Source organism: Rana temporaria, chromosome 4 (assembly GCF_905171775.1).
Source record: "Rana temporaria chromosome 4, aRanTem1.1, whole genome shotgun sequence".
Classification (NCBI taxonomy): Eukaryota; Metazoa; Chordata; class Amphibia; order Anura; family Ranidae; genus Rana; species Rana temporaria.
The window spans coordinates 52,539,337-52,563,925 of record NC_053492.1 but is presented as its reverse complement, the minus strand read 5'-3'; the positions used below and the strand labels follow the sequence as shown (position 1 = coordinate 52,563,925).

General features: G+C 42.3%; 1 protein-coding gene across 4 annotated transcripts in view; it reads right to left on the bottom strand.

Moving 5' to 3' along the window:
• Nucleotides 1–24,589, bottom strand: part of LOC120936216 (fucolectin-4-like) — a 66,358-nt gene that overhangs the window by 39,726 nt on the left and 2,043 nt on the right. The window contains exon 1 of one of the 4 annotated variants that reach the window (XM_040348407.1): nt 4,595–4,679. The exons of 2 other annotated variants lie outside the window; for them this stretch is intronic. The gene's annotated coding sequence lies outside the window, so the exon portion shown is untranslated. Of the gene's footprint in view, nt 1–2,484; nt 2,732–4,594; nt 4,680–24,589 lie in introns of those variants that run through there. One more of the 4 variants, XM_040348409.1, reaches the window with a different exon arrangement.

Here is a 24,589-nt window from a genome sequence, read left to right as displayed (position 1 = left end):
TATTAGATCAGCACCTTGCCCCGATATTGCCCGCCTTTCTGCAAATTACTTTTAGAAAAAAAAATCACACAGTAAAGAACATTCTAGCTCCCAGTAAAATGGTAACCCTGAACAAGAAACCTTCTCGATATAAGATCGTACTTTGACCGAAGGATAGGCGTCTTTCAATGTCATAAGTTTGGTTACCTGACTTGCCAGTTCACAACGCACGGTAGTACAAATATTATAACCAACAATGGTAAAAAAACTTTCACATTAAACAATTCATTACTTGTTCAACTGAATTTGTGATTTATGTTCTACGTTGTCCGTGCAAGATGTTATATGTCGAACAGACTATATGTACCTTAAGAACAAGAAATGGTGAACACCAGAAGCTTATACACAAAGGGTGTGAAAAACATAGCTTCCTACATCATTTTTTTTTTTTTAAACATAAAAAGGATATTAAATGCCTCAAGGTTTTTGCTATTGAGGCTTTTTCCGATGGGCACACTCACGGCCAATGAAAGCTTTTCTCTCTTTTGCAGGAAAGAACATTTTTGGATTTTTATGATGGGGTCACTTTTGCCCCATGGCTTAAATGAAGACCTTGAGATTAATACCCTTATTTAAATTTGCTCACTCTATGCACATCTTATTTTAGGTAAATTTTTAGTATACAGTGGAACCTTGGATTACGATCATAATCCATTCCAGGAGAATGCTTGTAGTCCAAAGTACTCGCATATCAAAGCGAGTTTCCCCATTGAAGTCAATAGAAATGAAAATACTTTGTTCTGCATTGACTTCAGTGGCATGCAATACCACATGTGGCCAGAGGTGGAGGGGTACTGAAGAGTGTCGGAATCAATTGGAAAGGCCCGAGGACACCTCGACTGAATTCGGAAAACCTCGGAAAGGCTCATGAACGGAGTATTTCTGAAATTCTCCAAGCATTTCCGAACGGCTCTGCTCATTTCTGCCACCCCCTCACCTTAGGCCAAAGGTGAAATGGGAATGGGCTATCCCCTGATTACATTTTTGGATATTGGATAGACTTAAATGTGTGTATGGTCATGGGTAAAGTTTTTTTTTTGTTTATCATGTTATTATTATTTTTGCATAGGGACTGTTGTTTTTGATTTTGTTTTTGTTTGTTTTCTTTTCATATATATGACAATTATTTGTATTGCTTTTATTTTATAGCCTACCCCTTAAAGTGGTTGTAGACCCTTACAACACACTTTATGCTACAGTTAAGCCTATATTAAAGCTTACCTGTAGCTACCCTGGATATCTCCTAAACCTGCACGGTTTAGGAGTAATCCCCCTGTGTCTACATGAACCTTGGATTGCGAGTTAACAAGCGTTTTGCAATACGAGCACTGTATTTTTTAAAATCCGGACTCGATTTGCAAAACGAGCAGGATTCAAGCCAAAGCGGTGACGTCATCGCGGCTCCAGCCAATCACAGTGCCGGAGCTTATGATACCCGGTAGTCACTCCGTGAGACATGTCAGCGCCGGAGGGGGGGGGGGGACAAGGACCACTGCAGGGGCTTTGATCTCAGGTAAGTAATTCATAATGAGCTAGTATGCATACTAGCTCATTATGCCTTTGTCTTGCAGGGTTTTTTTTCAAGAAGGTTTACAACCATTTTAAGACTGAGCAGTGAGGAGGTTATACTTATCCTCAGGCTTGTAATTAGCTCTCTCTCTATATATTTAGCTTATGTTGCCGTCCTGGCCGTGATTATGACAAAGCACAGGCGCGTGAAACATGTAAGTCATGGCAACAGAACAGTGGGCGCTTACACAACTGACTTCAGGACACCTTTCCACTTCATCTCCGACACAGCAGTGATGTCAAGGAAGGCGCATAGGCGCGCTGAGAATATCAACCTTGCTCGGCTTGGTTGTTCCCTCTGGGGCCGTTTACATCACACAGTACTACTTTGGAATTTATTTGATCATTCTTTCAGACCGCTGCATTTTGTGTTTTTTTTTTTTACTGTCGCATCTCTTTCCATGCTGTGCTTGGTGCACTGGGTCTGATCCACTTATCTGATTACTCCTCATCAGAGCACTCTACTTGGCCCATAGACTTGCAGCGCTCCAGGTGTTCTCTATTTTAGATGAACACAGTCACTCTTTGGTGCAGTAAACAGTCCAAGGGTGTTTTTTTGGTGTTTTTATTTTTGGGGTAACTTGGATAAGGATTGGGGAAGAGTGGAATGCTACAAAAAAGAACTATGCACAAGATGAGTACACTAAAGTTCTTCTTCTGCAGCACTTTAAGCATAGTAATGGACTTGGCTTAGTTGAAGCAGATGAAAGTCATGACTTGTTTCAGCAACTCAAAGTCCCTTAGCACACAATAGGGTGGACAACGCTGGTCCCCCCTTTTTCCCTGTACTCTCAGCTGACTCTCTGACACAAGAGGGGTGGGTGGCAGTGGCCCACAGACTCAGTCTTTAGGATCTCTCACACAGTCTGTACTCACAAGCCTTCAGACGAATGGATGCCTCCTTCCAGGGTCTGCAAATAGTCCCAGAACAGATCCACCATGAGACAGTCCCTCAGTCAGCTTTCAGCCCAGCTGAGGTCTCGCAAACAGCAAGCACATGACAGGGTTGCCAGGGAGGGTAAAATGCCCTCCAAGCTGAACTTCTCCCCTCTAGGACAAGACAAGACTGCTCTACAGAGCAAAGTATTTTTTCTCTTACCCAGCAGCCACCAGTGCAAGGCTTCACAAGATTGGCTAAAACAGTATAAATAGTCATGCTGCCCATTACCATTACTCCACAACTGTATTCCAGAATTACCTAGGTAACCCCCAAGGATTGAGTGAGAGTAATTAACCACTTCAATACAGGGCATTTTCACCCTCTTCCTGCATAGACCAATTTTTAATCTTCAGCGCTGTCGCATTTTGAATGACAATTGCGCGGTCATGCAACACTGTACCCAAATTATTTAAAAATATTTATGTTTTTTCCACACAAATATAGCTTTCATTTGGTGGCATTTGATCACCTCTGCGGTTTTATTTTTTTGTGCTATAAACAAAAGAATAGAGACAATTTTGAAAAAAACACAATATTTTTTACTTTTTTATTTAATAAATATCACAATTTAAAAAAAAAATATTGTTTTCCTCAGTTTAGGCTGATATGTAGTATTCTACATATTTTTGGTAAAAAAAAATCCCAATATGCGTATATAGACTGGTTTGCACAAAAGTTATAGTGTTTACAAAATAGGGGATAGATTTATGGCATTTATTTTTTTTATTTATTTTTTACTAGTAATGGCGGCGCTCTGCGATTTTTTTTTTTTTATTGTGACCGTGACATTGCCACAGACATTTCGGACACTTTTGACATGTTTTTGGGACCATTCACATTTATACAGCGATTAGTGCTATAAAACTGCACTGATTACTGTGTAAATGTGACTGGCAGGGAAGGGGTTAACACTAGGGGGCGATCAAGGGGTTATATTTGTTCCCTAGGGAGTGATTCTAACTGTAGGAGGAGGGGACTCACAAGGGGAGGAGACAGATGTATGTTTGTCTGTACTAGGGATGAGCCGAACACCCCCACGTTCGGCTCGCACCAGAATCTTCGAACGTTCGCGCGGACATTTAGAACCCCATTGATGTCTATGGGACTCGAACATTCGAATACAAAAGCGCTCATTTTAAGGCCCAATATTCAAGTTATTGTTGTAAAACGTCTTTGAGAACCCAGGTCTTGCCCCAGGGAACATGTATCAATGGAAAAAAAAGTTTTAAAAACTGTAGTTTTTTCTGGAGCAGCGATTTTAATGATGCTTAATGTGAGAAAAAAATGCAAAATTCCTTTAAATATCGTACCTGCTAGGTGTCTATAGTATGCCTGTGAGGTGGCACGTGTTTAGAACTGTCCCTGCACAAAATGAGATTACTATAAGAAAAAAAAAAATTAATACTGCTTGCGGCTTTAATGTAATGTTTGGTCCCTGCAATATGGATAAAAATCACTGAAAAAAATAGCATGGGTTTCCTAGCCACCACTCCCCCCAGGTCATTACAAGACCCTTTGGCCCTATATACTTTGAACAGCAGTATACAGGTGGTGCAAACAAGACAAGGACTGTAGGTTTGTTAAGTAGAATCTGAACCATGTCATACTTTGCTGCTGCATATTGCACAATTTCCTAAAGAGACCCTCAACAAACTACATGACACTTGTGCCTGATGAGGCCATTGATATTCCAGTGGCGGCCCATGAGCCTGGCCATACAGGCTTGGCCCCCCAAAGCGCACGTGCTGTGTCGCAACAATATGTCGATTATTTTAGGGGTGGGGCCATTCCAATGCCAGATCTTGGCTGAATAAATTATTTTTTGAGGAAAGAAAAATTCTAGAAAAAAGGGGGTTGCCATCCGGGGCCCCCTTTGAACAAATTCTGTGAAGAACTCCTGTTCACTGAAGGCCTCCATTATTTCTGCAAGTCAAAATTAAGCAAAAAAAGCTAATGTCAGTCAAGCCTCTTACTACTAAGCTTTCTCCCTATATCTAGCCCACATACCTATCCACTGATCATTAAGTCCAAAATCAAGTTACGTACCGTTGTACTACACGATTGTTTCTTCCGCCTTTTTCTACAGACTGTGAACAACGTTTTCACTCACGCGATATCCCTTTATACACTGCGCATGCAAAAAGCTCCACACGTTTCGCCGCCCCTGACGATCTTTTTGGTGACAGTTGAAGTAGAGGAGGATCAGAGAGACAGGATCAAACAGCCTTTAAACACAATTCAAAGGATTAACCCCTTAGATTCCACAGTGGGTATAACAAGCATGCTTTACTGCATATACAGACTGATTTTTTCGTTGTGGGTTTAGTAACACTTTATCTACATGTACTGTACTTTTTATAGCAAGTTATAGAAACTATACATGATACAGCCCCCATTAAACAGTGAACCATCACCAGTCTACGCCTATGCATTCTACAATAAAGCCACATACCAGAAGAGTAAGGAAATAGCAGTAGCAAAATGCTTCCAGAAAATGTTTATCCTGCGAATCCCGGAGATACTTATTTTCTTTTTGGCTGAACATTACTCAGAGTTAACTGCTATATATATATATATATATATATATATATATATATATATATATATATATATATATATATATATATATATATATAAGTTTATGAGTTTCTGATGTTATCTCCAAGAGCAGATGGATGGCATAGTTACACCCAGTTTTTCCAGAACAGTTTATATAGCTCAAATTATAACTTTTATTATGCATAAAGAGTAATATAATATTTATAAGAATTTATTACATTTTGTCTTTGGCTGTTCTGCTGAAACACAATTAATCTGATTCATTCCTTTACAAACTAGGTGTGAGACTTTTCTCAAATAGTGACCTAAGAAATTAGGTAATTTGTTTTTTTACAAAGAATTTCCTTAAAAACTAGGTGTGTTACTTTTCTTTAGAAAGCAGTACATTTTTTGGACCAGGCAACTAACGATCAGCTTCAGGTCTGGTATGGATTTTAAGGGGAACCCTGTGCCAAAATGTAAAAAAAATGGCGTAGGGGTCCTTCCCAAAATCCATACCAGAGCCTTATTTGAGCATGCAACCTGGCAGGCGGCAGGAAAAGAGGGGGCATGAGAGAGCGCCCCCCTCCTGAACCGTATCAGACCACATGCCCTCAACATGGGGAGGGTACTTTGGGGTCCCCAAAGCACCTTGTCCCCATGTTGATGGGGACAAGGGCCTCATCCCCACAACCCTTACCCGGTGGCTGTGGGGGTCTGCGGGCGGGGGGCTTATCAGAATCTGGAAGTCCCCTTTAACAAGCTGACCCCCAGATCACGACCCCCCTATGTGAATTGGTAACGGCCTAACGGGTACATTGTACCCCTACCAATTTACAAAAAAATTGTCAAAGTCCTTTATTTAAAAAAAGGCCCGACGAGCCGAAAAAAAAATGCAACAGCTTCACCTACAAGGGAGGCTCCCACCGAGTGATGCTTCTTCCATGTGACAGCTGTTATATATCTGAGGGTGGGGCCACCCGGTGACGTAAACAGCTGACCCGCTTCTCTCTGACGCCATGTGAAGTCAGAGGGAGGTGGGGTAATTTTGCTGTGTTTTGTTCTAAACACAGGAAAATTGTGCCACTTTTCAGGCATACTATAGACACCCCAGGCACGTTTTTTAAAGGAACATTTCATTTTTATTGTTTCACTTCAAGCATTATTAACCACTTAAGCCCCGGACCATTTTGCAGCTAAATGCCCAGGCCAGGTTTTGCGATTCGGCACTGCGTCGCTTTAACAGACAAAATTGGCGTCCTTTTTTTCCCCACAAATAGAGCTTTCTTTTGGTGGTATTTGATCACCTCTGCGGTTTTTATTTTTTGCGCTATAAACAAAAATAGAGCGACAATTTTGAAAAAAATTCAATATTTTTTACTTTTTGCTATAATAAATATCCCCCAAAAACATATATAACATTTTTTTTCCCCTCAGTTTAGGCCAATACGTATTCTTCTACCTATTTTTGTTAAAACAAATCGCAATAAGCGTTTATCAATTGGTTTGCGCAAAATGTATAGCGTTTACAAAATAGGGGATAGTTTTATTGCATTTTTTTTTTTTTTTTTACTACTATTGGCAGCGATCAGCGATTTTTGCGACATTATGGCGGACACTTCGGACAATTTTGACACATTTTTGGGACCATTGTCATTTTCACAGCAAAAAATGCATTTAAATTGCATTGTTTATTGTGAAAATGAAAGTTGCAGTTTGGGAGTTAAACACAGGGGGCGCTGTAGGAGTTAGTGTTCACTTTGTGTGTGTTTACAACTGTAGGGTGTGGCTGTAGGATTGACGTCATCGATCGAGTCTCCCTTATATAAGGGATCACTCGATCGATACGCCGCCACAGTGAAGCACGGGGAAGCCGTGTTTACATACGGCTCTCCCCGTGCTTCAGCTCCGGGGAGCGATCGCGACGGAGCGGCTATAAACGAATAGCCGCGCCGTCGTCCCAGAGGGGATCCGCCCGCCGCACGCAGCGGAGGGGGTCTCGATCGGACCCCCCACCCGCTAGAAGGCAAGGACGTATATATACGCCCTTCTGCCTGTCTGTGCCATTGTGCGGACGTAAATAGTCGTGCGGCGGGCGTTAAGGGGTTAAAATCACTGCTCCTGGGAAAAAAAAAGTTTTTAACATGTATTTTTGCATTAATACATGTCCCCTGGGGCAGGACCCTGGGTCCCCAAACACTTTTTATGACAGTAACTTGCATAAAAGCCTTTAACCACTTAAGGACCTTGGCTGTTTTTCAGATTTGGCGTTTACAAGACTAAAACGTTTTTTTTTTGCTAGAAAATTACTTAAAACCCCCAAACATTATATATATTTTTTCTAACACCCTAGAGAATAAAATGGCGGTCATTGCAATACTTTTTGTCACAGCGCTCTTACAAGCGCACTTTTTTTGGAAAAAATTCACCTTTTTGAATTAAAAAATAAGACAACAGTAATTTTTTTTTTATATATTGTGAAAGATAATGTTACGCCAAGTAAAATGATACCCAACATGTCACGCTTCAAAATTGCGCCCGCTCGTGGAATCGCGTCAAACTTTTACCCTTAAAAATCTCCATAGGTGACGTTTAAAAAATTCTATAGGTTGCATCTTTTGAGCTACAGAGGAGGTCTAGGACTAGAATTATTGCTCTCGCGGTGATACCTCACTTGTATGGTTTGAACACCGTTTTCATATGTGGGCGCTACTCACGTCGGGACGGGGTGCTTTAAAAAAAAATAGTTTTCTTATTTATTTTTATTTATTTTATTATTTTTTACACTGAAAAAAAAAATGGATCACTTTTATTCCTATTACAAGGAATGTAAACATCCCTTGTAATAGAAAAAAGCATGACAGGTCCTCTTAAATATGAGATCTGGGGTCAAAAAGACCTCAGATCTCATATTTAGACTTAAATGCAATGCTATGGGGACGGGTGGGGGCCATCTTGCCTTCACTCATATCCCAGCCGAGGAGAGGAAAGGACCCGATCGCCTCCGCCGCTACTGATGTCTCCGGTAAGCGGCGAAGGGTGCGGGAGAGCGGCGGGAGGGGGGCCCTCTCCCGCCGCCGATAACAGTGATCTCGCGATGAATCCGCCACAGAGACCACCGTTATCGTTTACAGGACCGCTCACAGTAAAGATGGATAATTCGGTTGTGGCAGCAGCTGTATTGCGGCACGCCCAGTAATTCACACCTCCTTGAAGTCTCTAACACATAGAGAGCATCCTGCTGCACAGATGTAGTTCACAGGAGGGGGCAAGCACGTCACTGACCACCGCAGTAAAGCCTCCCTTCACGGTGGTGAGTAACAATCAGACAAGCAGGAAGTGAACAGAACAGAGAAAAAATAGAGCAACTTCTGAGCAAAAACGAACAATGAGGAAGTGAAAAGAGGAATATCTGCAGGTAAAGGATGCTTATTATGAAAAAAAAAAAATCCTTTACAACCCCTTTAAAGGGGTGGTTCACCCTAAAAACAAAATTTTCTTATTCCACTGCCCCCCCACATTACAATCCGATTAAGGCTCTTATTATTTTTTTCATGCTGTACATACCTTGCGGCCGTGATTTTGCCGCGATTTTGCCGCGATTTCGGCCGCAATTTAATGTAAATCGCGGCCCAAAATCGCAAAAAGTAGTACAGGAACTACTTTTTGAAATCGCAAATGCGGCGTCGCACTGATTAGGACAGTGCCATTGCCGACAATGGCCGCCGATTTGAGATGCGATTTGACATGTCAAATCGCATCTCAAATCGTTCCAAATCGTACCCAGTGTGAACCAGGGCTGAAAGGCTGCCTGCAAAGCTACTGGCGTTTTTTTATAGCTTTTATCAGCTTCAGTGTGCATGGAGCCTTACACTCAGCCACGCATGTTTATTATTAACCAAATTTCATTTAAATAATTGATTAGTTTCAATTAATTACACAATTGATCACGTGTTCAATATGCGCTACTATATATTTGTAGCAAAGCCTTGTGGGTGTATAGCTATGACTAAGCACTGTTGATAGTGTGAAATGCGTCAGTTTTTTATCCTGTACCCTGCTGTAGTGTGTACTTTTGTCATTTTGCACAATAAAGGCGTTTTTATTGGAGTGCTTCTGTCCAGAACTTCCCTCTTCTAATTGCACGGCCTGTTGGATGGTCGACAGAGTCTCCATTTTGAATCTTTCTTATTTTATATATTTGTTTAGAAAAGTTAGATCCATCACTGGGCGCCATGCCCCGCTTTTCTTCTGAACTAAGAAGAGGGGGGAGTGTACCCCCTAAAATTCTTCATCCCCCAGAACGTGCACTACTGCTCCCTGAGTCTTCAGCAAATCTACGTAAGACAGTAACACCTGCTTGATGGCACAGTAGTCCGAGATTGAGGCCACCCAGACATGCCAGAAGAGGAGCAAACAAGCCTGGGCGGGCGCAATCTCAAAAAGACTTTGCTGGTTCATGGACGTCTGGCTCTTAGCAGGCTTACGGAAGGATGCTTGCCCTCTGCTCCAGTTTTTTTTTTAAGTGCTTCCTACACCAGGTTTGTTTGGACGCTGGGTCGGCAAGCCAAGGGCGTTATCACAAGGCCCGCTTAGCCGTGACCGAGGATAACATGGTCCAAGCCATCAAACGGATCAGATCAATAGATGCCTACCCCATGAAGGCTGCTGCCAGCTCCTCAACTGCTGAGCTTCTGGCCAACTCCTCCGAAACACCCCTGAGTACGGAGTTTACATTTTCTGTCCAGACTTCCATAGCTTTAGCTGCTAGAGCCAGGGCAGCCCATAAATTCTTTTTAGGTCTTGATCTTTTTTTCACTCCAGTCCGTCCTTGAAGGACACCGCATCTTCTAAAGGAAGAGTGACATGTTTAGCCAGACGCATCAATGCTGCATCTACAAGGGGAGTGTTTTCCAGATACTTCACTTCTTCTGTTTTGAAGGGGTATAATCTGCCTGGTTGAGAATCCTGTATTCATACACTGGTGGGGTACCACACTACCACATACCCCCCCCCCCTTTGTTTTGACCCGGAGGGCGGAACACACCAGTACAACCTTCCCACTTTGGCATGACCATGTAAGCTACCACCTACATGGGCCAAACCTTGTCCCATCGGGTGAATTTCTCTATGTCCTCCTGCTACATTTACTCTGGTTCTACAAAGACACTCCCATGCTTTTTTACGTGTATGTTCCCAAAAGCGCTGTCTTCCCATTTCCCTTGGACCTATACTATCCACCTTGACAGTAGGGAGTTTACTAATCTTGGTACCTTTTTTTAAACAAGGCAGACATCTGAGCTTTAAGGGTCGGATATCGGTAAAGTTATAAAGTGCTCCCTCAATTTCCACTATACCACCCTTTTTCTTTTTACTTAATGTAGAAGGAACCACATTTTGAACCACTTAAGACCCGGACCATTATGCAGGTAAAGGACCTGGCCCCTTTTTGCGATTTGGTGCTGCGCCGCTTTAACTGACAATTGCGCGGTCGTGCGATGTGGCTCCCAAACAAAATTGGCGTCCTTTTTTCCCCACAAATAAAGCTTTCTTTTGGTGGTATTTGATCACCTCTGCGGTTTTTATTTTTTACGCTACAAACAAAAATAGAGCGACAATTTTGAAAAAAAATCAATATTTTTTACTTTTTGCTATAATAAATATCCCCAAAAAATATAAATATTTTTTCCCCTCAGTTTTGGCCAATACGTATTCTTCTACATATTTTTGGTAAAAAATGGCAATAAGCGTTTATCCAGCTCTTTCTGCCTGTGAGGCTGCCAAAGATCTTGTGGAGTGCGCTCTGATACCCTCTGGAATCTGTATGCCTCCTAACCTGTAAGCCTATTCAATGCCTTCTCTTAGCCATCTAGCTATTGTGCGTCTAGTAGCTCTATGTCCCTTCCTAGCTTCAGAATGCAAAATAAATAAGGAATCCGTCTTCCTTAGAGTTTTCGACACTTCTAAATAATGTAAGACGCATCTCCTGACGTCTAAGTTATGGAACTTTACTTCCTGTTCTTTAGAAGGATTCGGACAAAATGAAGGTAACACAACTTCTTGTTCCCTATGGAACCTCGAGATTACTTTTGGCAGGAATCCCGGGTCCATCTTAAAAACTATACGATCTGCAAAGATCTGAAAAAAGGGGGGGCTGATTTTTTAAGGCCTCTATCTCACAGACCCTTTTTGCTGTGGTGATTGCCACCAAAAAGACTGCTTTTAACGTCAGCGTCTTTAGGTTGCAATCCTCTAATGGCTCAAAGGGTTCCGCTGTCAAAGCCTGCAATACTAATGACAGGTCCCATTTTGGAAAGACTGAATTTTGTATAGGTCTTTGCCTGCTCAGAGATCTGAACGACCTGATTATCCAATGGGTCAGATGCTAATCTCTCCTCCAGGAACACTGACAGTGCGGATACTTGACTCTTTAAAGTACTAAGGCTTAGTCCTTTCTCTACACCACTCTGCAGAAACTCTAGGACGGCCACTGAACTCTGTGTATTGAAGGAGTTCTCTGTGCACCAATTGCTAAAGCACTTCCACACTTTGTCATAGATCTTACGTGTCTCCATATTCCTGCTTTTTAGCAGAGTCGCGATTAAGCGGCTCAAGAAACCCTTTGCTTTCAGCAGCTGCTCCTCAGATACCATGCGGCCAAGCTCCACCTTTCCATTTGAGGGCAGTATACTTGGCCTTGGGAGAGTAGATCTTCCTGGACTGGCAATAACCAAGGGGGCTCTATAGCTATTTCTTTCCACATAGAGAACCACGGTCTTCTGGGCCAGTGAGGTGCTATGAGAATTAGAGTTGTGTTCTCTGCACAAAGTTTCCTTATTACTGCTGGTATTAATACTGGTGGAGGAAAGGCATAACATATCCTGAATGTCCACCCTTGTGCCAACGCATCCACTCCTAGTGCTCCGTCTTCTCTTTCTAGCGAGAAGAACGTTCTGACTTTTTTGTTTCTTCTTGATGCAGATAAGTCCACCTGAGGTGTTCCCCATTTTTCAAGTCCCTTGAGTTATCTGGGACCCCAGATGTGCTCCCCATCCTACGCCACTTGCGTCTGTGGCAAGGATCTTGGAAATGGGAAGTGTCCACAGCCGACCTTTGGTCACAATTTCTAATGTCCTCCACCACCATAGTTTTTTTTTTACCTTTGTCGGTATTAGAACCTGAGTGTCCAAGGACCAGGGCCGTGTAACGCTATTAGCGTTAATTTATGTACTAGGAGCGCAGCTTTACCTAATATGACAGCTGCGCTCCATTCACAAAGACATCCGCGTCACTTCCGGTACGCGGACGTCTGCGCTCCACGCTGGAACGCGGAAGTGCGTTCCAGTGTGCGGCGCTCGGCGTGCATGGGAGACCGGGCTATTTAAACCTCCAGCACTGGCGACAGGTTGTTGGAATATTCCTGTTGGACCCTGTCGCCACCTGGAGACCCTCCACCAACTCACACCAACCTTGAACTTCACTTTTGGGATACTTGGATCCAGATCTTAGTTGCTATACTAGATAGAAGGACCACCAGCGTTACACCTGTGCTTATTTTCCCAGTCTGAACTACCTCCTAACCGCAAGTATATAGAGTATATTACTGCATATTGGGATTACCATCTACTCCTGTGCAAACAGACCTGGTCCACACTACTTCTTAAACTGCATAAGGATATATAGCATATTACTGCATAAAGGGATTACCATCTACTCCTGTGCAAACAGACCTGGTTCACACTACTTCTTAAACTGCATAAGGATATATAGCATATTACTGCATAAAGGGATTACCATCTACTCCTGTGCAAACAGACCTGGTTCACACTACTTCTTAAACTGCATAAGGATATATAGCATATTACTGCATAAAGGGATTACCATCTACTCCTGTGCAAACAGACCTAGTTCACACTACTTCTTAAACTGCATAATTATATAGAGCATATTATTGCACATTGGGATTACCATCTACTACTATGCAAACTGACCTGGTCCACACTACCTCTTTAACTGCTTGTGTTTAAAGACTATTTTGCCATATAGTTAGTGTTGTTGCCCATAGTCTGGACTACCTCCTTCTCTCTCTTTCAGAAATACATATTAACTATTGAGATACTTGCTCTAAATATATTGAGGTTTTGCTTCTATATGTTATATCAGGAGTGCTAATTTCCTACATGACTCAAGTTCAGTACCTATATATTCAAAAAGCACTTACTAAAGACTTATCCTTGTCATTGCTCTAGACAAAGGTTACTATATAGTTTAACAAGTATTAAACTATTACTACATGTTTTGCTCCAATCAGAGGATATGATGATATAGACCCCATACTCTTATAGTTCAGTGAGAGTGAGCTGGTGGTTAATTCTGATAGGCCTCTACAGCTGGAGTCTAAACTTGAGACAGAGTGTTCTCAGAATCAGGGTCGTAACATAATATTCCAACCTCTTTAAAAAAAAAAAAAAAAAAAAAGGGAAACATTCAAGATGGATCCAGCTGAACTTGCAAATCATTTAGTTACACTCTCCCAAAGAGTGGATAACCTGACTGCTAACATGAATGAATTGCGTGTTCAGAATGATACCTTACGCAATCTCAATCATGCACAAGCTAGAGACAGACCTGAAGCTAAGGTCTGCCCACCAGAACTTTTTTCTGGTGAAAGGAAGAATTATAAACAATTCATTAGTTCATGTCGTTTGATGTACGAATTACGTCCGCGCACTTATTACTCTGATAGAATAAAGATCCTCACTTTAGTTACCTATCTCAGAGGTGAACCCAGAGTGTGGGCTGATACATACATAGAAGAACATGGAGATCTTTTGGGAGCTTTTGATACTTTCATTAATGAGATGTCTCTCTTATATGAAGAGCCTAACAAACAGCTAACAGCTGAAAATTCAATCAGAACCCTCAAACAGGGTAAGAGGCCTGTGGAGGACTTTATTTCAGAATTTAAATGCTGGAGCAGGGAGACCCAATGGTCAGAGATTGCTCTTAGAAATCAATTTCGTTTGGGTTTATCAGAGGCTATGAAGGATGAGCTTGCTCGCGTCGTGCTCCCTGATACTCTAGAAGACCTCATGCACCTATCAGTGACTATCGATCGCCGTCTGCGTGAGAGAAAGGCAGAACGTGCAAATACATACCCAGTCACTTCCTTCAGGAGATTCAGATCGCCTTCAAAAGAGTCTCCAATGGAACTTGGAACTATAAGAGGACCTTTGACTCCAGCAGAAAAGCAACGCCGTAGAGCCAATAATCTATGTCTTTATTGTTCAGCTCCAGACCACATTGTGTCTACCTGTCCTCTACTTAAGAAAAACTCTGAAGGTAAATTTTCCCACATTAATAAATTAGACTCATCCCTTTCCACGTCTAATCGATATATCTTTATCCTTCTTACTCTACAGTGGGATCAAGAAGAGATTTCCATTGAAGCAATGGTCGACAGCGGAGCCTGCGGCAACTTTATAGATTCAAGTATTGTAGAATCAAATAAAATTCCCTGTGTGTTTAAGCAAAATCCAGTGTCACTCACTTTTATTGATGGGTCCAGTTCAACTCATGGTCCTGTTATATCTCAGACATCTCCCCTAAAGGTTACATGTGCCACTGGTCATTCTGAGACCCTCAAATTTGATATTATTTCCTCACCTGTCTTTCCCATTGTTCTAGGCCTCCCATGGTTACTTCTTCATCAGCCTATTTTCTTATGGTCCACCAAATCAATTTCTTTACAGTCTGATTATTGTAAACAGTTCTGTTATTCCCCATGCATCATCTCTTTCTCTGACGCCATTCCACATGACCTACCTGAATATTTACATGATTTCCTTGATGTATTCAGTAAGACTAATGCAGATAAACTTCCTCCACATAGAATTTACGACTGTCCCATAGACCTTATTCCCGACAGTCCTATTCCTACTGCTCGAATCTACCCCCTCTCTCAACCAGAGCTTGTACATTTAAAAGAGTACCTCGATGAGAATCTAAAAAAGGGGTTTATTAGGAACTCCACCTCTTCAGCAAGTGCAGCTCTCTTTTTTGTAAAAAATAAAGATGGTTCACTCCGACCAATCATTGATTATCGTTCCCTCAATAATATCACTGTAAAAAATAGATACCCATTACCACTCATTCCGGAACTCATTGAGCGTCTACAGAACGCCAAGATCTATACAAAACTGGACCTCAGAGGTGCATATAATCTGATCAGAATCCGTTCGGGTGACGAATGGAAAACTGCCTTCAAAACCCGATATGGCCTTTTTGAGTATTGTGTAATGCCTTTTGGTTTGTGTAACGCTCCAGCAACTTTTCAGTGGTTCATTAATGATATTTTTCATGATCTACTTGATATTTGCGTTGTAATTTATTTGGACGACATCTTAATTTATTCTGAGAATCAGGATGAACATCACAAACATGTGCGCTGGGTTCTGGCTAGGCTTAGGACACACTCTTTGTATGCAAAACTTGAAAAGTGTGTATTCAATCAAACTACTATTTCCTTCTTGGGTTACCAAATTACTCCTAGTGGAGTTCAGATGGATCGATCTAAGGTAGATTGTATTCTGTCCTGGCCTTCACCACAAACTAGGAAAGCTCTTCAGAGATTTCTCGGTTTTTCAAATTACTACAGAAAGTTCATAAAGAACTTTTCAGCTATTGTGAGACCATTAACCAGCTTAACCAGTTCAAAGATACCTTTTGTTTGGAATGATGATGCACAGAAATCTTTTGACACACTCAAGAATAGTTACACTTCTGCTCCTATTCTTCAATTGCCAAATCCATCATACCATTTTACATTAGAAGTAGATGCTTCGCATTTTGCTCTTGGCGCTGTACTCTCCCAACAACCTACATTATCGGAACCACTACATCCAGTTGCCTTTTTTTCCAGGACACTCTCCTCAGCGGAAAAAAATTATCCTATTGGCGAGAAAGAATTACTAGCAATAAGAGATGCTCTCTCTAACTGGAGACATTTGCTGGAGGGTTCAACACATACTATCACCATCCTCACTGATCATCGAAATTTACAACACTTAAAATCTTGCAAAACTCTCTCTGCCCGTCAAGTCAGATGGAGTCTATTTTTCGATAGATTCAATTTTGTTATTTCCTACCTTCCTGGTACCCAAAATACTAAAGCAGACTCTTTGTCTCGTATGCATGAAGAACAAACATTGGAGATTCCACCATTTTCAATTATTCCATCCAATAGGATTCTGGGTACTACTATGACCTTCAATAAGTTGCTTATTCAAACCCTCACTAAAGAGAGATCTCATTTACCTATGGGTTTACAACAAGAGTCTAACGGACTATTAACTTTTAACAACAAGATATATGTTCCACCAAAATTGCAAGTTATGTTACTAAAACAAATTCATGATGCTCCACTTGCAGGACATCCTGGCATTACTAAGACCCTTCATCTAGTCAAGAGAAATTACTGGTGGCCAAATCTCACAAAGACAGTTCAGGACTATGTTAATTCTTGTCAGACCTGTGCCACCAACAAACATTCTAGAAAACCTCCCTATGGTCTATTAACTTCTATCCCAGTACCAAATAGACCTTGGGACGTTATTTCTATGGATTTCATAGTTGACCTCCCAAGGTCAAATGGAACAAACACCATCATGGTCACAGTTGATGTTTTAACAAAGATGGCCCATTTTGTACCTTTGAAGAGGTTACCAACCTCTCAAGAGACGGCAAAGGCTTTCATATCCAATATTCTTAAACTTCATGGCTTACCATCTCAGATCATTTCAGATAGAGGCTCACAATTCATTTCCAGATTCTGGAAAGCTCTCTGTCAAACGCTACAAATAGATCATCGCATGTCTACCGCCTATCACCCCCAAACTAATGGGCAAACAGAACGGGTAAATCAAACACTGGAACAATATCTGCGCTGTTACTGCACCCACCTCCAAGACGACTGGTTTCATTTACTTCCACATGCAGAATTTGCTTACAACAACGCCTCCAGTTCATCCTCCCAGTTTTCACCTTTTTACGCAAATTATGGTTTTCATCCTAATAATTTACCGTCTACTTTTCCTTCAACTAATGTCCCTGCTGTTCAGAATCTTTTATCAACCATAAAGGATACTCTAGATACTCTCCGTTCTAATCTTGAAGATGCGCAGATTAGACAAAAGAAGTACTACGATTCTCATAGAACAAAACCCCCATCTTATAAGATTGGAGATTTGGTATGGTTATCTACTAGGAATTTACGACTCAAGATTCCTTCTAAGAAACTTGGCCGTCAGTACACGGGACCTTTTCCAATTTCCCACATCATTAACAATAATGCTGTCAGATTAATTCTACCCTCCGATTGGAAGATTCATCCATCCTTCCATGTTTCATTAATTAAACCTTTCAAACCAAACCCTTTTCCAAACAGAGATCCACAACCTCCTCCACCAGTTCAAGTTTTTGGTGAGACTGAATATCAAGTAGAGAAAATTTTGGATTCTAGGAGGAGAGGTTCTTCCATTCAATACTTGATTCGTTGGAAAGGCTATTCTCCCACAGATGATTCCTGGGAATGCTCATCAGATATTCATGCCCCTAGACTTATTAAGCAGTTCCATCACAAATATCCTGATAAACCATCTCCTATTAGGCGCCCCGGATGGGCCCCCTTGAGGAGGGGAGTATGTAACGCTATTAGCGTTAATTTATGTACTAGGAGCGCAGCTTTACCTAATATGACAGCTGCGCTCCATTCACAAAGACATCCGCGTCACTTCCGGTACGCGGACGTCTGCGCTCCACGCTGGAACGCGGAAGTGCGTTCCAGTGTGCGGCGCTCGGCGTGCATGGGAGACCGGGCTATTTAAACCTCCAGCACTGGCGACAGGTTGTTGGAATATTCCTGTTGGACCCTGTCGCCACCTGGAGACCCTCCACCAACTCACACCAACCTTGAACTTCACTTTTGGGATACTTGGATCCAGATCTTAGTTGCTATACTAGATAGAAGGACCACCAGCGTTACACCTGTGCTTATTTTCCCAGTCTGAACTACCTCCTAACCGCAAGTATATAGAGTATATTACTGCATATTGGGATTACCATCTACTCCTGTGCAAACAGACCTGGTCCACACTACTTCTTAAACTGCATAAGGATATATAGCATATTACTGCATAAAGGGATTACCATCTACTCCTGTGCAAACAGACCTGGTTCACACTACTTCTTAAACTGCATAAGGATATATAGCATATTACTGCATAAAGGGATTACCATCTACTCCTGTGCAAACAGACCTGGTTCACACTACTTCTTAAACTGCATAAGGATATATAGCATATTACTGCATAAAGGGATTACCATCTACTCCTGTGCAAACAGACCTGGTTCACACTACTTCTTAAACTGCATAATTATATAGAGCATATTATTGCACATTGGGATTACCATCTACTACTATGCAAACTGACCTGGTCCACACTACCTCTTTAACTGCTTGTGTTTAAAGACTATTTTGCCATATAGTTAGTGTTGTTGCCCATAGTCTGGACTACCTCCTTCTCTCTCTTTCAGAAATACATATTAACTATTGAGATACTTGCTCTAAATATATTGAGGTTTTGCTTCTATATGTTATATCAGGAGTGCTAATTTCCTACATGACTCAAGTTCAGTACCTATATATTCAAAAAGCACTTACTAAAGACTTATCCTTGTCATTGCTCTAGACAAAGGTTACTATATAGTTTAACAAGTATTAAACTATTACTACATGTTTTGCTCCAATCAGAGGATATGATGATATAGACCCCATACTCTTATAGTTCAGTGAGAGTGAGCTGGTGGTTAATTCTGATAGGCCTCTACAGCTGGAGTCTAAACTTGAGACAGAGTGTTCTCAGAATCAGGGTCGTAACAGGCCGGCCCTACCATGGGACCCGATGGTACCATTGTACCAGGCAGCACTTTCAGGGGGGCAGCAAATTTCCTGCCCGCACACCATCCCATTCCGCCAGCTCCACTCTCCACTCCACTGTGGGGCTAATTGCCGCCCGACCGCTCCTCCCGTTCCACTCTCCGCTCCACTGTGGGGTTAATTGCATAAATAGAGCCATAACAGGTCCTTTTTATACTCCTATATACATGTATAGAGCCATGATAGGTCCACTTTAGTTATCATGATATAAAATAATGGATGTGGGGGCATTTTGGTGAACGTAATTTTTTTTGGGGTGGGCAGCATTTCATTCTTGGTACCAGGCAGCACAATGTCTTGGGCCGGCACTGCCAAGGACTCCTGCTTGTGATCCCAAATCTTTAATAGGAACATTTGCAGTGGACGAAAATGCATGGCTGCCCATTGAACTGCTGGGATTGCGGATGTTAGTAACCTCAGTGTTGACATAACCTGTCTAATGGTGCATGGTAAATTTACCTGGATTGCCCTTGCTTCTTTTTAGATTTTTCAATTTTTTCTTTGGGTAGAAATATCCTTTGCTGAACAGAATCTATCACATATACCAGGTATGTTATTTGTTGTGTGGGTTGTAGGTTGGATTTTTCCACATTTATTAGCCACCCCAGACCCTTTAGAAAGGTCTGTGTGATCAAGGTTTTTTCGTAACCTCTCTGGGGATTCTGCAAACAGAAGCAGATCGTCCAAATATGCGATGATGGATATGCCTTGGACTCGCAAGGGTGCCAGGGCTTCCGCCAGAATCTTTGTGAAGATCCTGGGTGAGGAGGAAAGGCCGAAGGGTAAAGCTTGGTACTGTAGGTGTAAGGTCCTGTTTCCCATTTCTATCGCTAACCTTAGAAACTTTTGGCACTCTTTGTGTATTGGGACGTGTAGATATGCGTCCTTTAAGTCTAGGGAGACCAGAAAACAGTTTGGAGGTAGTAAAGCCTTCACTGAATATATTGAGTCCATTCTGAATCTCTTGTAGGTTATGGACACGTTCAGGGGCTTGAGGTTTAGCATTGGTCTGACCTTTCTGGTGGGTTTTTGTACTCCGAATATGTAGGAGTAAAACCTGTGTCCCCTTTCTTTTTTGGGTACCTCTACCACTACCTCCTGTTTCTTGAGATCCTCCAAGGCTCTCATTAACCCTTTAGCTTTTCCTCTGTCTTTTGGAAGTTTTGTTAAATAGAATTTCCTTGGGGGTGGTTTGGAGAATTCCAAATGATAACCGTCCTTTATTATTCTTAAAATTAATTGATTTATCTTTTCCCACCGAGGGAGGAAAACCCCCAGTCTTCCTCCCACTGCGAGCAACTTGTCATTTTTTATCATAGGCTTGTTCAGAAGGACGAAAAATAGCTCCTGCTTTGCCTTTCCCCTTCTGGGCCCAAGGTCTTTTTTGATTGTCTGCCTTGGGTGTTGTGAAATGGGGACCTTTTGGTATTCTTTGGTCTCCTTTTATTCTGCTGTGGCTGACTCCAAGGTGCTTTGCGTTTCAGCGGAAATGCTTTCTTTTTATCCGCTGTACGATCTAGCACTCTTTCTAGTCCAGGCCCAAAAAGCAAGTCCCCTATAAAAGGGATGCCGCATAATTTGGTTTTAGACGCGCAGTCCCCCTGCCATGTCTTTAACCATAGAGCCCGCCTAGTGGAGTTAGCTAGTGTGGATGATCTAGCTGCCATCCGCACAAGTTCAGCTGAGGCATCTGCAATATACGCTATGCCTCTCAGCAGTGTGGGAAAGGAGGATATGATTTTCTCCTTCGCAGTTCCTTCCTGCCTGTGAGCCTGGATTTGGTTTAACCAGAACTCCATGTTTCTGGCAACCACCGTGACTGCCATTGCTGGTTTTAAACTTCCCAGCGTGGAGTCCCAGGACTTCTTTAATACCGAATCCATCTTTTTATCCATTGCTTCGGATAAGATGCCCATGTCCTCAAATGCTAGGTCGGTATGCCTTGATACTTGTAAAAAAGCAGCATCTAGCTTTGGTGTTTTGTTCCATATTGAGGATGGGTCATCTGAGAATGGAAAACGTCTCTTTAAAGCTTTAGAAAAAAATTGTTTTCTTTCTGGTTCCTGCCATTCTTTTTTAATCGCTTCTACCAGAATGTCATGAACTGGAAAATTCCTCTTTTCCTGTTCTCCTAAACCTTCATACATCTGGTCATGTAGGGATAGAGATTTTTTCTCTGTTTGAATACCCAGAGTGGTATATATGGCTCCCAAGAGGTGATCTACATCCTCTAATGAGAGCTTATAGCGGGAAGGCTTCCTGGAATCACCTTCCTGAGCCTCCTCCTCTGACTCCTGGGAACCGGACACTGCGCTGTCAGGTTCCTCTTCTGGCTCCCCTCTAGGAGCTATTGAAGGGCCTGCACTGGTGGAAGGTCTAAATTCCGGTAGTATAGCTGCTGCCTGTACCGGAGGAGAAGCTGACTGAAGCTGCGGGATCTGGAAACTTTCAAAAAGTGTTTTAAAAGATTCAACAGTGCTGGATAGTTCCTAACAGATGATGCTAAGTCATTTTGCAGTATGCTCCTGTACTAGCTTGTTAATACAATCGCTACAAATAGCTTTCTTCCATGACTCCCTAAGTGTGACTTTGCAGGTTGGACACTTTCTCTTTGAACTGTGGGTAGTCTTATCTTTGTCAGTTTTCTGAAAGACACAAGGGAAAAGATATACCCCACAGTTAGTACCGTAACCTTCCCCCTGCCACACGGCAGGTGTGCAGTGCCTTCATACGGGCTTACCTCACTAGGGGCCCTATGAATCACCCTCTGACACTGAGGGCTTGATCCATCTCCCCTTCCCTATTGGGGAGAGGGGTGGTGGGTTTTTTAGGAGAGGGGAGATCCACCCTAGGTTCCCCTTACCTTAAAGCGGGAGTTCACCCGAATTTTTTTTTTTAACATTAGATTCATGCTCATTTTGTCAAGGGGAATCGGGTAGTTTTTTTTAAAAACGAAGCAGTACTTACCGTTTTAGAGAGCGATCTTCTCCGCCGCTTCCGGTATGGTCTTCGGGACTGGGCATTCCTATTTGATTGACAGTCTTCCGACAGGCTTCCGACGGTCGCATACATCGCGCCAGTAGCCGAAAGAAGCCGAACGTCGGTGCCACTCTATATGGCACCTGCGCACCGACGTTCGGCTACTTTCGGAAAATCGTGACGCGATAGATGCGACCGTCGGAAGCCTGTCGGAAGACTTTCAATCAAATAGGAACGCCCAGTCCCGCAGCCCATACCCGGAAGCGGCGGAGAAGATCGCTCTCTTAAACGGTAAGTATTGCTTCGTTTTTAAAAAAACTACCCGATTCCCCTTGACAAAATGAGCATATATCTAATGTTAAAAATTAACATTTCCGGGTAAACCTCCACTTTAACATGGCTGGAGCTGGTCTCTGCTGGAGCAGTATCTTTGCCTTCTGTCCCGGACATATCCGTGTCACCAGCGCTGCTTCTGCTGTCTCTACAGCGATTTCCGTTTTTGAGTTTCGTGGCCGGAACCCGCGAACCAGTGCACGCCCCCGTATGCCGGACATGACGTCACCCGCCGCCAGCTCCGAGCGGTCCCAATACCCGGCGTCACTGCGCTCTGGAATCCCCATTCCTGCTGTAGCCAAACGCCGATTCGAGCATGGGACGCTGGCTGCACTCCTTTACACCACACTCGGTGTTTGCAAAAACGGAGCCCCCCCGACCTACACCTGCGCTCAGGGATGTGAGGGTGGCCATCCTACACAGGTTAGTGACCTGGTCTTGCCTTAAGAGCCCCTGCTCTCTTTCTGGGCTGTCTGCCTGAGCCTTCCTTGGCTCTTCCTGGCTGGTTCCTAACGGTGTCTCCCCTCTGGAGGAAACACAAATAACTGAGGACCAGCAGGGGAAGAGGAAATTTATAGGAGGCTGGCGCGGTGTTTCGAATAGAGGGGAGGAGCCAAGGTCTCTCTCAGATGGCTGTCCTGAAAGACGATTAGGGGAAAATATCGTGTGCATTTTTCTCTTTCTTCCATATCTTTAATTTTGGCTTTAAACAATATTTCTTTGCCTTTTCTCTTCAATTCTTAATTTCTTTCCCCGCACACTTGCTGTATTTCTTCTTCTTCTAGCCCCAACCTTTTACATTTATATAGGAAATGCAGTTTTACAGTTTTAACATTCTCTTCTCTCCTCTCCCGAGCTTTCCTCACTCCTACATCTCTGAAGAACTCAGCCACCTGCTTCTTTACTTCATCCCACCAGAATAACATATTACCAAAATTATTCTTTTAGGCCACCAATTTTTAAAAGAACACAGCAAACTCATTATACACCTCTGGGTCTTGTAGAAGCAAAGTATTCAATTTCCAAACTCCTTTATCAAAAGAAATTTGCTGATCCACCTCCACTCTACAGCTTAAAACCACATGGTCATTAACCGCTTGCCGACCAGCGGCAAGCAGGTCGGCTCTGCTGGGTGAGATCACGTAGATCTATGTCATCTCGCCGAGCAGCCAATAGGGGTGCGATCGCTCGAGTGATAACTGGGAGCTGTGTGTGTAAACACACAGCTCTCGGTCCTGTCATGGGGAGAAATGACTGTTCGTCTGTTCATACAATGTATGAACAGCGATCTGTCATTTCCCCTATTCAGTCCCACTCCCCCGTCAGTTAGAACACAATGAGGGAACATGATTAACCCCTTCCTCGCCCCCTAATGTTAACCCCTTCCCTGCCAGTGACATTTTTACAGTAATCAATGCATTTTTATAGCACTGATTGCTATAAAAATGCCAATGGTCCCAAAAATGTGTCAAAAGTGTCCGAAGTGTCCGCCATAATGTTGCAGTACCGATAAAATTCACTAATCTCTATTACTAGTCAAAAATATATATATTAATAAAAATGCCATAAAACTATCCCCTATTTTGTAGACGCTATAACTTTTGCGCAAACCAATCAATAAATGCTTATTGCAATTTTTTACTGAAAAATATGTAGAAGAATACGTATCGGCCTAAACTGAGGGGAAAAAAAATTTATATATATTTTTGGGGATATTTATTACAGCAAAAAGTTAAAAAATATTCTTTTTTTTTTCAAAATTGTCGCTCTATTTTTGTTTATAGCGCAAAAAATAAAAACCGCAGAGGTGATCAAATACCACCAAAAGAAAGCTCTATTTGTGTGAAAAAAAGGACGCCAATTTTGTTTGGGAGCTACGTCTCGCACAACCGTGCAATTGTCAGTTAAAGCGACGCAGTGCCGAATCGCAAAAAGGGGGCCGGTCATTGACCAGCAAAATAGTCTGGGGCTGAAGTGGTTAATGCATAAGATGCATTAAGCTGAAAAAACATGAGGGTTTACAACCCTTTTAACTTTTTACACTTTTATTTACTATTTATTTTCACCAAACTTTATTTTTTATTACAAAAGGGTCAAAAAACGTTCCCTATGTGATGGTAGTTTTTTTGGTGACAGGTTCTCATTTAATGAGACGTCTTGTATAATTTTTACTGAATGAATGACTGGAGGAGGGT